Source organism: Diceros bicornis, chromosome 24 (genome assembly GCF_020826845.1).
Source record: "Diceros bicornis minor isolate mBicDic1 chromosome 24, mDicBic1.mat.cur, whole genome shotgun sequence".
NCBI classification, from domain to species: domain Eukaryota; kingdom Metazoa; phylum Chordata; class Mammalia; order Perissodactyla; family Rhinocerotidae; genus Diceros; species Diceros bicornis.
The window spans coordinates 9,757,574-9,770,534 of record NC_080763.1 but is presented as its reverse complement, the minus strand read 5'-3'; the positions used below and the strand labels follow the sequence as shown (position 1 = coordinate 9,770,534).

Here is a 12,961-nt window from a genome sequence, read left to right as displayed (position 1 = left end):
CCCCAGATTTCTACCTTATTCCTCAGTTCCTTTAAGGGCAGGATTTATAACTTCACTTCTCTAGCTCCTCCCCATTGCATGACACATACTTGGCACTAAACAAATAGTAACTACATTGTTTTTTATTTGAAAACAAACAAATTCATTATTAATTTATCTAGAACTTAGTATTTGGAATTAGATCTTAAGTTCACTCACATTTTTAGATTCTGAGGTCAGAGGAAAGTTCAAAAAGCCAGTACTCTCAACTCAAATCTGCCAGTGGTTTAACTGATCATTTCCTGGAGAGCTTTTGTTGTTTGTTTTTTTAACTTTTTCCTCTATTACAAGGGTCAGCAAAGTTTTTCTGTAAAGGGCCAGAGAGTAAATATTTTAGGCCTTGTGGACCATATGGTCTCTGTTACAATGACTCAACTCTGCTGTTGTAGCAGAAAAGCAGCCATAGATAATACAAACATGAATAGATATAAGAGGTGGTGTGCCAATTAAACTTGATGGTATTTACCCAAACAGGCTGTGAGCCAGATTTAGCCTGTGGGCCGTAGTTTGCCAACCCCTGCTCCATAAAATAAGGATATTCTCTATAATTACCTTGAATTGAAATGGAAATAGAAGTGGAAAAGAGAAATGGAACTACAAAGTGTTAGTCACATCACTTAACAATTACAGTAAATTTAGGATTTTCCGATAATTTAAAAAGTTAAGTCCTATTAAAATAGTAGTATTTCAATAAAAAAGCCATTGGCAGCTCAACATAGAGTAGGAAGAACAACAAACTGGAAATTGAAAGACTCCAGGCGTCAGAGTATATGCTTATTATTAGTTATGTTACCACAGGCAAACCACTTCATGCTTCAATTTTTAGTTTCCGAAATCTACCAGAACCAGGAAAGTATGAAACAATAATAGGACCTGTACAAGCTTTAGTCTAGATTATTTTCATTTAAGAGACACAAAAATCTAATTATCAAATAACATGGATTCTCTTCTCTTCAACTTTTCCTTTTCCTGGGATATACTCAATAGCTTATTCTGAAAACAGTTTTCTGACACAAGATCAGCTAACAAATGATTCCTCAGGGATCATATGTTGGGCTAGAAAATGAAAATTAAGTTTAAAGCCATCTTCATAAAGACAGACATACAGACCAATGGAATAGAATAGAGAGCCCAGAAATAAACCTTCACATATATGGTCAAATATTTGACAAGGGTACCAAGATCATTCAATGGGGAAACGACAGTCTTTGCAACAAATGGTGCTGGGAAAACTGGGTATCCACATGCAAAAGAATGAAGTTAGACCCTTACCTTACACCATATGCAAAAATTAATTCAAAATTGATCAAGGACCTAAGTGTAAGACCTAAAACAATAAAACCCTGAGAAGAAAACACAACAAAAGCTTCTAACACTGGATTTGGTAATGACTTCTTAGATATGACATCAAAGGTATAGGTAAAAAAAGAAAAAATAGACAAATTGGACTTCACGAAAATCAAAAAATTGTGTGCATCAAAAGACACTATCAACAGAGTGAAAAAGCAACCAGAAAATGGGAGAAAATATTTGTAAATCATATATCTGATAAGGAATTAATATTCAGAATATTTAGGGAATTCCTAAAACTGAACAAAAAAAAAACAAACAACCCAATTCAAAAATTGGCAAAAGACTTGAATAGACATTTCTCCAAAGATATACAAATGGCAATAAGCACATGAAAAGACGCTCAATATCACTAACCATTAGGAAATGCAAATTATCCATTAAAATGACTACTATCAAAAAAACCAGAAAACAAGTGTTGGCCATGACATGGAAAAACTGGAATCCTTGTGCACCGTTGGTGGGAATGTAAAATGGTACCACTGCTGTGGAAACGAGTAAGGCGGTTCCTCAATTGGGGGGGGCCGGCCCGGTGGCTGAAAGTTCCACATGCTCCGCTTTAGCAGCCCAGGTTCACAGATTTGGATCCCGGGTGTGGACCTGCTCCATTCATCAGCCATGCTGTGGCGGTGTCCCACATACAAAATAGAAGAAGACCGGCACAGATGTTAGCTCAGCGCTAATCTTCCTCAAGGAAAAAAAAAAAAAAAGAGGAAGATTTGCAACAGATGTTAGCTCAGGGCAAATCTTCTTCACCAAAAAAAAAAAAAAAATTAAAAATCGAATTACCATATGATCTAGGAATTCCATTTCTGAATATATACCCCAAAGAATTGAAAGCAGAGTCTCAAAGAGATATTTGTATACCTATGTTCATAGCAGCATTACTCACAATTAAAACATGCAAGCAACCCAAGTGTCCATCAAAGGATGCAAAATGTGGTATGCATTTTGCACACCAATGGAATATTATTCAGCCTTAAAAAAGGAAGGAAATCCTGCAATATGCTACAACATGGATAAACCTTGAGGACATTATGCTAAGTGAAATGAGCCAGTCACAATAGGACAAATACTGTGTCTTTCCTTTTATACAAGGTACTTAGAGTAGTCAAAATCATAGATAGAAAGTGGAATGGTGGTTGCCATGGGCTGAGGGGAAAGGAGAATGGGGAGTTATTGTTTAATGGGTATAGAGTTTTAAAAGATGAAAAGAGTCACAGGGATGGATGGCGATAACTTTGCACAACGTGAATGTATTTAATACCACTGAACCGTACACTTAAAAATGGTTAAGATAGTAAACTTTATATCTTATCACACACCAAAAATTTAAAGGCATCTTAAAATAGCCTTTCCTCCAGTAAGTTAAAAACCTGGCCCAGTGGCATAGGGTCTGAGTTTGGCACACTCTGCTTCGGTGGCCTGGGGTTTGCCAGTTTGGATCCCAGGTGCGGACCTACACACCGCTCATCAAGCCACGCTGTGACGGTGTCCCACATACAAACTGGAGAAAGCCTGGCACAGATGTTAGCTCAGGGCCAATCTTCCTCACCAAAAAAAAGAAGAAGGAAAAAAGTCTTTCTGCAAGTCAGTTCTACCCAACCAGTATCAGCCCTGGAGAGGGCTTTTGGGCATCGTGAACGGTTTTGGGTATCATGAACAGTTTTTGGGTCACCAACAAGAATTACTACCTTAGAGCACCTCTTGTTATACTGTCAGGAAGTTCTTTAAACTATAAACACCTACCATCTTACATCTTCCAGCCATTGGTCTTAGTTTTGCACAGAACAAGTCATAGCTGTACTTCATGTGATAGCCCTGCAAGTGCTCACAAAATAACAGGACCAGAGGGCAAAAGGAAACGTCAGTGACTGATAGCTCAACATCAGGGAATGGAAAGATTGCCTCCCTCCCCTCTGAATGAGCTTATCTCCTGTACTAATGTCAGGCTCAGTGTATTGTATTCTGATATGATTGTTCTATAGAAGCCATAAGGTAAGTAAGGGAACACTCCTATGAGTGGGGGTACACACTCTGATTTCAATTATCTATGGAAGATGCCATCAGACAGGAAAATGAGCTTGGATGGCTGGCCTGGGCTTTTTGAAGAGTCTGGATATACCCGAAATTTCCCCAGGGGGTTAGGTAAAAGCTGGCCCCTCCTGTTCCACTGAGGCAAGTCAGGAACAATATGAGATTGCTCACTGGGAAACGAAGCCAGAAACTGAAGACACCTTATAAATTAGGATATCTAGCTGCATGTTACTACCCATAGTCATTTACCTTTTAGTACTACTGAGTCTTTTGTAAAGTTTAGTTTAAATGTTCTTACCAATTCGATGGAATACTCTGTGATTATATTCTAAACAGTAGAATATTCTGAAGAAGGTCTACTGTTGATATGGAAACATGGAAAGATGCCCACAATATATTGAAAAGTAAAATAAACACACTGATGATCCCATTTGTATTTAAAAAGAGTATACACACTTGTTTGTATACATGGTTGTGTAAAGTTTGTATAGGCGTAAAAGTTTCAGAAGACATACACAGTAGGCTGTGTTTGTGTGTGTGTATATTTTACATACAACATTTTGACACCTCTTCAAATTACCAAATATCCTCTAGAACTCTCAACCCCATGCCCCGCAAACAGATCCTGCACCTTTCCTTCTGAGTGCCTCTGCTCATGCCCTCTCCTTTGCCTGGAATGTCCTCTCCTCCCTTCCCTAATTAGTAATGTTAGTCAGCTGTCAAGATTCAGTCTAATCTTTTCTGAAAATTTTGCAGAGCACTTAGGCTAAACAGTGCCTTTCTTCTCTCTGTATATCAAAAACATTGCTTGTTCATATTACTCACCTTGTAACATGTATCAACATAGGCTATTTCTTGTATTGTTCATCTCTTTACATGTTATCTTTCCACATGTATTTCTTTTCTCTACTATTGAGTTATTTACCAGGAGGAGCCAATCTTGAGATGCTTCTGATTCTCCATTATTTAGTAAAATACCTTGGTGAGAGGCATGTAATACATTAATGGCATAGTGTAAATAAGATGATCAAAGTTGAAAAATATTAAATATTGCTGTTTAAAATTTACTTTTTTTGAAAACTTCTTCCAGCATATCCTGCCCACTCAAAACAGTAAACCCATTAACTCTTTATTCCTAGTTTTTAAATGTTTGGAAAATTACCTGCATTTATTTTCATTATGGAATAAATAATGGCACCTATTGATAGTATTATTGGCTCGGAGAAGATTTTGCCTAGAGCAGTACATCCTAAAGCAATACAGGAGCAGGATGTGCCTGAGGGAGAAACACGGCTGAGTTTCTCCTGTGGAGAAGGAAACGGCTGAAGAATTTTAACATGTCAGAAGTCCAATTTCAATTTGCCCCCTGTCCTACGCTACACTAATTTCCTTCATTATCAGGGAGGAGGAGCTAGTTCATACTAGGAGAGAAAAGCAGAGGTAGAACAGCAGGCATAAGAGGCGAAATAAGGCAGAAGCAATCAATAACGAAGCGAGAGCAGACAAGAAGTACGAAGAGAATGTAAGTTCCCTCAAGAAGCCTTAGAAGCATGGGGGAGGAAACTGGGATGGTGATCTGAGTTATTTTAATTGGATATTACAAGAAAGGCTGAAGGATACAGGATTATTTGACTTACAGAATGTTTCTTGAAAAGGGGTCTATGGTCAAAGAAGTTGAGAAATCACATACTAGACTGTCATCTTGAAGAGTCACAATGGATATCAGCAAACTAAAGGCTTGGAGACATCTCTGAAGTTAAAAAAAAACACCACTGTAAACCTGCTTAACATGTATCATTTGAGTTTTTCAAACTTATTTGACCCTGGAACCCATTTTTCCCACATATCTAACAACAGATCACATGTGTAGTGTTTTATGCAAACTACTTTGAGAAACATTGACCTGGGCTTCAATCAGAACCTTAAAGACTTAGCAAAGCCAAGGAGAATTAGAAAAATATATCAAAGAGGAATGTCGTGAACAAAGGTACACAAGAAAAAAAATCATGAGGGAAATTCGACAGGCAAGTAGGTTGCTGAAAGACTGATTTAAAGTATGGGTATTTTTTCTAATATCTTCAGGATTAAAGGATTACACGACTGATAGTAGAAATTTATTAAGGCAAAAATTATGATAAATTGGTACTGTTTGACTTTTAATTTAATTACAGATCCTGGAATATTTAAAATATATTTTCTTTGTAGGAAGCAACAGTCACATTTCTATACAGAGATCGTGTAAATCTTCATCTGGATTACTAGCATGGAAAGCAGAATCACAATAATTAAAACTTACTCCCTGAATGAGAATTTGGCATACACTCTGAAAGACTGTTGAAGCATTTATATGACTGCTACCTCCAACATGTTAAAACGGAAAATGGTTCAAGGCTTAGGAAAGGAAAAAAAACCTATGAAAAGAGAGGTTAAGGGATAAAGATGACATCACAACACTGATTTAGGCCATATACTTTCTTCATATGCTAGTCTGAAAGTGGGCCAACAAAATAGCCATAGAAATGTTGCTTTATTTGGAAGCTGAGCCATGTTTCTTATGAACTATCCAGAAGGGTAGGAAACAGATCAATTTGGGCAATGTACTAGGACGGAATTCTTAGTTACCAAAACTTGAACTCAGCAGTCATGCAAGATACTGCATGATCTCTTAAAACAAAGAAGGAGGTAACAGAAAGTGGCAGTTTTTGGGGATTATACTAAATTTATAGTTCTCTAAGTTCAGCAAATACAATTCCTAGAAATAGAAGTTTTAGTAATTGTTTGATTTTTGTTTAGCAAAGGTTACTTTTTTTAAGCTATCATATTATTTTTATTAATTGGTTGATTTCATTCATTGAATCCACACTTTTTTTCCTGTTCTATTAGATTTGGATTTTTTTTTTATGGTAATACTTAACGTGAGATCTATCCTGTTAACAATTTTTTTTTAAATTTATTTATTTTTCCCCCAAAGCCCCAGCAGATAGTTGTATGTCATAGCTGCACATCCTTCTAGTTGCTGTATGTGGGACTCAGCCTCAGCATGGCCGGAGAAGCGGTGCGTCGGTGCACGCCCAGCATCCGAACCCTGCGCCACCAGCAGCGGAGCACGCGCACTTAACCACTAAGCCACGGGGCCGGCCCCACAAATTTTTAAATGTACAATACAGTATTGTTAACTAGTGACACAATGGTATACAGTAGATCTCTATAACTTATTCATCTTGTATAACTAAAACTTTGTACTTGTTGAACAGCAACTCTCCATTTCTTTCTCTTCCTAGCCCCCGGCCACCATCATTCTCCTCTCTGTTTCTAAGAGTCTGATGATTTTATATACCTCATATAAGTGGCATCATGCAGTATTTGTCCTTTTGTGACTGGCTATTATTTCACTTACCATAATGTCTTCAAGGCTCATCCATGTTGTCACATATGACAGGATTTCCTTCTTTTTTAGGGCTGAATAATATTCCATTGCATATACAAACCACATTTTCTTTATCCATTCATCTGTTAATGGACATCTGGTTTGCTTCCACTTTTTTGGCTAGTGTGAATAATGCTGCAATGAACACAGGGGTGCAAACGTCTCTTCGAGATCCTGATTTCAATTCTTTTGGATAAATACTCAGAGGTGGAATTGCTGGATCATATGGTAGTTCTCTTTTTAATTTTTTAAGGACCTTCATATTGCTTTCCATAGTGGATGCACCATTTTGCATTCCCACCAACAGTGTACAAGGGTTCCAAGTACCGAGCACTTCTGCACTGTGCCTCAACTCTATTTTTGTTCTACTTTCAGGAAACTTACTACTTTCTAATATATTTGTCAAATTTTATTAAATCTTTGCTCTCATATTTTTAATTTCTAAGAGCATGTCTTTAATCCTTGGATGTTCCTTTTTATAGAATCCTATTATTATTTCATGAATATTGTCTATCTCTCTGAGAAAATTCATTACACATATGTATATGCGTTTGTGTTGATAAATGCTGTTTATCTTTTTTGTAAATTGCCTCTTCATGTCCTTTGCTTCTTTTTCTATTGAAGTATTCACTTTTCTTATTAATTTGAAAAAACTTTACTTATATAAAGGATATAAATGCTGACATATATCACAATCCTTTTTTATCCCCCCTATGTTAACTTCCTCTTGAAGCACTGTTAGAAGATGCTGGTGAGGGTTAAAGATTACGTTTTGATAGTTGTTAATATAGACTAAATGTGTTATCTTTCCTTTCATAGAGAAATAGCTAAATGATAAATTAGTACTTTCCACAAATTTAAACTTTTGAATAACTTTTGAGTACCTACAATGTGCAAGGTGATGGTAATAAGGCTGCTCTCTAACCCAAAGGAGTTTACAATCCAGTAGGGCAGAGATCATTTTCCTCTCAAATAATCGTTACTGGTAAAAGCGACTCTGGAATTACTTTAATTTTCATTATCAAGAGAATAAGCAAGAAATATAGTTAGTTTATAAATAACCAAAAAGTATTAAATAAAATTAAACTTGTCAAGAAAAAGTAATTCCTGCTTATGTTTAAAAATGTCTATAAAGGGGGCCAGCCTGGTGGCGTAGTGGTTAAGTTCGCATGTTCCGCTTCAGCAGCCTGGGGTTCGCTGGTTCGGATCCTGGGTGTGGACGTACACACTACTCATCAAGCCATGCTGCGGCAGTGTCCCACATACAAAATAGAGGAAGACTGGCACAGATGTTAGCTCAGTGACAATCTTCCTCAAGCAAAAAGAGGAAGATTGGCAACAGTTGTTAGCTCAAGGCCACTCTTCCTCACCAAAAAAAAAAAAAAAAAAAAACCCAAAAGTCTATACAAACTTTGTTGGTAGAGCAATGAATAGAACGCATTCATCCATGCACGTAAGAAGTATTTTAAAAAATTTGAAAGGAAATATACTAAAGTTGTACTTTTCCAAGCATCACCACCTTTACTAATTTTGAAAACAAAAAACTTCATGTCTGGAAAAGAAACAAAAGGGCCTACACCTAAGTACTCAAAAAGCAAAATATGAAACAACTTAATTCTCAGTTGCACTGGATAAAAAAACACCTGTTACTACCAGAGCAGTTCTAAAAAGTATGCACATGCGTACTTTTTTGATAGCCAAGTGCTAACTGTTGAGGCTGCTAATAGGAATCTAAAATGCAAAGACAGCTACCCCCTATAATTCTGAAGATGCTCTATGGGAGCTTAACTAAATGCCATGCCACAGACAAACACCTAATTCTTGAAGAGCCTTCTGAAAGACATTTGGTGCTTAAACATGAAAAATATATCTCATGTTATAGTTTATCAGTTATGTAGTAAGCACTCTCCTCCCACTACCAATGAAAGGAAAATCTACCCAAGCATCTAAAAAGAGTTAAAAGGAAAGAGTTAAAAGGAAAGAGATATTAACATCTCTTTGGATCTACAAAATAGTATTTATTCAAATTCAAGACTGGGGTGGGGGGTCTTTGAATCCAAGAGTTTTCTGCAAATTCAAAGGAATTGGTTTGTAGAGAAAACTGATCGGATGGAAGGGGTGACTAGATAGCTCAAGGGTTCTTTTTATTGCAGTATTGGCAATGTTTCACAGGTGGACTGATTAGTTGTCAGTTCTACGATTCCCTCTTCCCAAATGTATAACACTAGAATATGAATTGATAGCACTCCATTACTCACGGAAAACTAAGATGGTAGGAAATAGCCAAAGGTCACATCAGAGCATCATAAATTCGCAGCAGGGCCAGCTGATGCTTCTGCTTCTATACTAATCGACCCTTCCCACACCTCACACATCTTAACCACTATAAATTCAAATTGGTTAACAAGCTTTTCTTTCAAAATCAAGTATCAAGTGAATGAAATCTACTACACACATGAATTACCAGAAATCAATTTATTTTACAGAAAAAAAATTGAGAACCAGTAATATTAAGTGACTTAACCGATACACAACATCCGTTGGTGGCAGACTCAGTTTTTCAATCACAACAAGCTACTGCTAAATGAAAGAGAATTTTATTTTGAGGCTAGAGAAATAGAAGGATAATTTGGAAGAAAGGGTTTTCAGGGAAAGGTGGGCCTGAGAGGAATCTACAAAATGTCAAAACAGGAAGCTTTTGTTAGCTAAGCCAGCATGAGGGCAATGACAAAGGACTCCTTGATAAGAGATAAACACAAGTGGGAAAGTGTCTAAATGAAAAGGTTCTCACTATCAAGAAAGTGAAAATCCACAGAATTAGAGAAAATTTTTGCAAATCATACATGATAAGCGACTTGTATCTAAAATATACAAAAAACTCTTACAACTCAATAATGAAAAAACAACAATTTAAAAATGGGCAAAGGATCTGAATAGGTATTTCTCCAAAGATAATATATAAACGGCCAATAAGCACACGAGACGATGCTCAATGTCATTACTCATTAGAGAAATGCAAACCAAAACCACAATGAGATACTACTTCAAATCCACTGACTGGCTATCAAAAAGAGGGGACCTTATGGAGGAATTAGAACCCTCAAGCGGTAATGTAAAATGGTGCAGCTGCTTTGGAAAACAGTCTGGCAATTCCTCACAAGGCTAAACAAAGAGCTACCATATGATCTAGCAATTCCACTCCTAGGTATTTACCCAAGACAAATGAAAACATAAGTCTTCACAAAAATTTGTACATGAACATTCATAGCAGAAACATGAATAGCCAAAAATTGGAAACAAAAATGTCCATCAAAGGATAAAATAAAATGTAGTATATCCATACGATGGAATATTATCAGGCTATAAACAAGAATGAAGACCTGATACATGCTACAACATGGGTGAACTCTGAAAACAGATGCTAAGAGAAAGAAGCCAATCATAAAAGGCCACATATTGTATGATTCTATTTATATGAAATGTTCAGAATAAGCAAATCTATAAAGACAGAAAATAGATTAGCACTTGCCTAGGGCCGGTGGGGAGTGTGAGAATTGGAAGTGGGGGAATGACTGCGAAAGGGTACAGGGCTTCTTTTCCGGGTGATGAAAATGTTCCATAAATCACTGTAGAAATGGTTGCACAATTCTGTGACTATACTAAAAATCACTGAATTGTTCACTTTTAATGGGTGAATTGTATGGAATGTGAATTCTATTTCAATAAAGTTCTCACAAAAAAAGAAAGAAAAAGAAAAGTTTCCCGACCTGGTATTTTCTGTGGCAGTTAATAACTAGTAGGCAGCTCTTTAAGTAGGAAATTTAACAGTAGCCGACGGGTGCCCAAACAGTTAAATTACTAAATGGCTGGCTCTGGATGCTATGACAAAGGTTTAGGGATTTGGCACGGGTGACAGTGGATACCCAATAATATAAAGGATGGTCTTTGCCCTAATTGCAGGAATGAGTGAATGAAAAAAAAAAACACCTAATATTATACAGCTGAATGAGAGAAATGACTGGTATAGGGCAGATAATCAATTCAGAGGCCTGCTAAATAACTTCTAATGAGGTTTGTGGAGAGAGGGAGCAGATCAGAGTTCATGTTCCAATTCGGGGCAAAAGTGGTTTAGTGGGAGATAAGAAAGAGTACAGTAACACCTAAGGCGCATGGTTCGTACACTTTACTGGGGTAACAAGGCCCTCCCTAAATCAAGGCTCAAAGGGGCATTTTCCATTTCGCAAGTGTTTCTTAGAAACAACATACTATAACTCAACAAGCTCAAGCAGTCTTTAGAAAGAAAGTTAAAATCACACTGGATTGATACCTCCAGCGACTGAGTTCATCTTACGTCTTAAAAAGTTCAATAATCGCACTTAAAGGTTTTACAACGAAGAATGAAAAATCTGCGGCAATTAAAACTGCAAGAACAACGTGGCTCTACACAGGCTTGGAAATTAAGGCGACCAAGAAGTCCCCAGGTAGGTGTCGGGAATCAAACGTACCTCGAGTCACCCGAGGGAAGAGGCGAGGCGAAGGCATCCCGGGGACTGCATTTTTGCAGGTAAACCCGGGCTGTGCGCTCCCGCCGGGAGGCTGCCTGCGGCCGGAACGCGGAGGCAGAAAAGCTGTGGCGGCCCAGCAACCCGCTCACCACGGTCGCGCCCGGGCTCGCTCGGCGTTTCCATAGCTAACGTCAACTCCCGCGGGCACCGCCGGCGCGCAACCGCCCACGCGCTCGGGGGCGGGCCCAGCGCCCGGCTCGCCCCGCCCCCGAGCCTGCGCTCGCGGCGGGCGCTTCCCTTCCCGCCGGCCGGACGACGCGGAGCGGGGGCAGGGGCGGGCTTCGTTTCCTCCAGGCCTTGGCCAACGCTCGCCTGGCGGCGGCCGTGAAGTCGCTCGGGCTCTGGCCTCGCTTTGGGCCTAGACGCTGCCAGCGGCGAGGAAGTCGCAACGCCAGCCCTGAACTTTCACCCGAGCCGCGCCCCTACGCAAGAGCGTCGTTGCCCTGGTGACGTGACGTTCTCGGGCGGATGGACTCGCGGCCGCCATTTTGGGAGCGTCCTGTTCCCTGTGGTCTGGCTGACGACTCTGGAGTGTCGTGTGGCTCCACCCGCTCAGGGTCCCGCGAGCTCCATTACCCACAACATCTGCAATGTGGCCGTCACCACCCACGACACTGACGGTAATAAACGCTTCTAAGTGATACTTCTTACGTCCTGTTCGGCTTGGACGATTTGGAACTGCGTATACACGCTATCGCCCCTTCCTTGCAGTTTTTTTCCATGACTGGATTTGTAACTGCGTTTTTAAATACAAGGAACCAAAATGCCCATCATTGAAACGTGCAGCTAAGGTATCTGATTATTAATAAAATAAGGCAAAATACCCGTGTTCCAATGAAAAAAAAAAAAAAAAGCCGTGGCGGACTGTTAATGCTGTTCTTTTCCGATCCGGGAGTCTTTACACGGTGGCCGCAAAGTCCCCAGTTTTGCTAGTTTACAAGTTATCCGTGCGCCCCGCGCCCGCCGCCTCGCTTTCCCACGAAGTTTGGTTTCTTCCCCTGTTCTGCGCTCCTTGCAGGCTGCCGGGCGGAAGTCCGCGAGGCGGCCCCTGAGAGCTTTAAATTGGTCTCAAATGACTTAGAGGCTCGTGTCAGGGAACTCTGAAGCGGGTTTGTCGGTGTCAGGGTACCCGCGTTTCCCCACCTGATTGATAGCCTAGCAGTTCTGCACACTTGGGACTCCTGAGTGGTGTGAGGGCTGCCTCGTTTGGATCTCCTTATCTCAGAACTATAAATGCTGCCTGTTTTGTTTTTTTCTCTTCTGGGTTTACTGGAAATGATGGCCAAGTTCTTAAGCATTTAGGTTTTCAGACCATAATGGGAAAAACTTTTTTGTGTTAATATTAAAAGAAAGCCAAGGTTTACAAAGAAGAAGATATAACTCGATCTGGAGGACACCTGTAGTTTATTGAAAGCATGTGGAAGAAAACCGTGTGCTGTGCAGTGTCAATGACGTACATATGCTTGTCTTCAGGGACACAATTTCCAGATAGAACCTTTGATAGTTTGGTGTGACAGGGAAATGTGTTGTCGGTCCATGCGTA

The 12,961-nt window shown here is 39.3% G+C and overlaps 1 protein-coding gene across 3 annotated transcripts in view; it reads right to left on the bottom strand.

The window, feature by feature from the left end:
• Positions 1-12,386, bottom strand: part of PCNX4 (pecanex 4) — a 55,258-nt gene extending 42,872 nt beyond the window's left edge. The window contains exons 1-2 of one of the 3 annotated variants that reach the window (XM_058567043.1): positions 11,359-12,386; positions 199-346 (exon numbers count right to left, since the gene is read on the bottom strand). The gene's annotated coding sequence lies outside the window, so the exon portion shown is untranslated. Of the gene's footprint in view, positions 1-198; positions 347-4,251; positions 5,477-11,358 lie in introns of those variants that run through there. The other 2 variants (XM_058567044.1, XM_058567042.1) reach the window with 2 other exon arrangements.
• Positions 12,387-12,961: the final 575 nt, after the last annotated feature.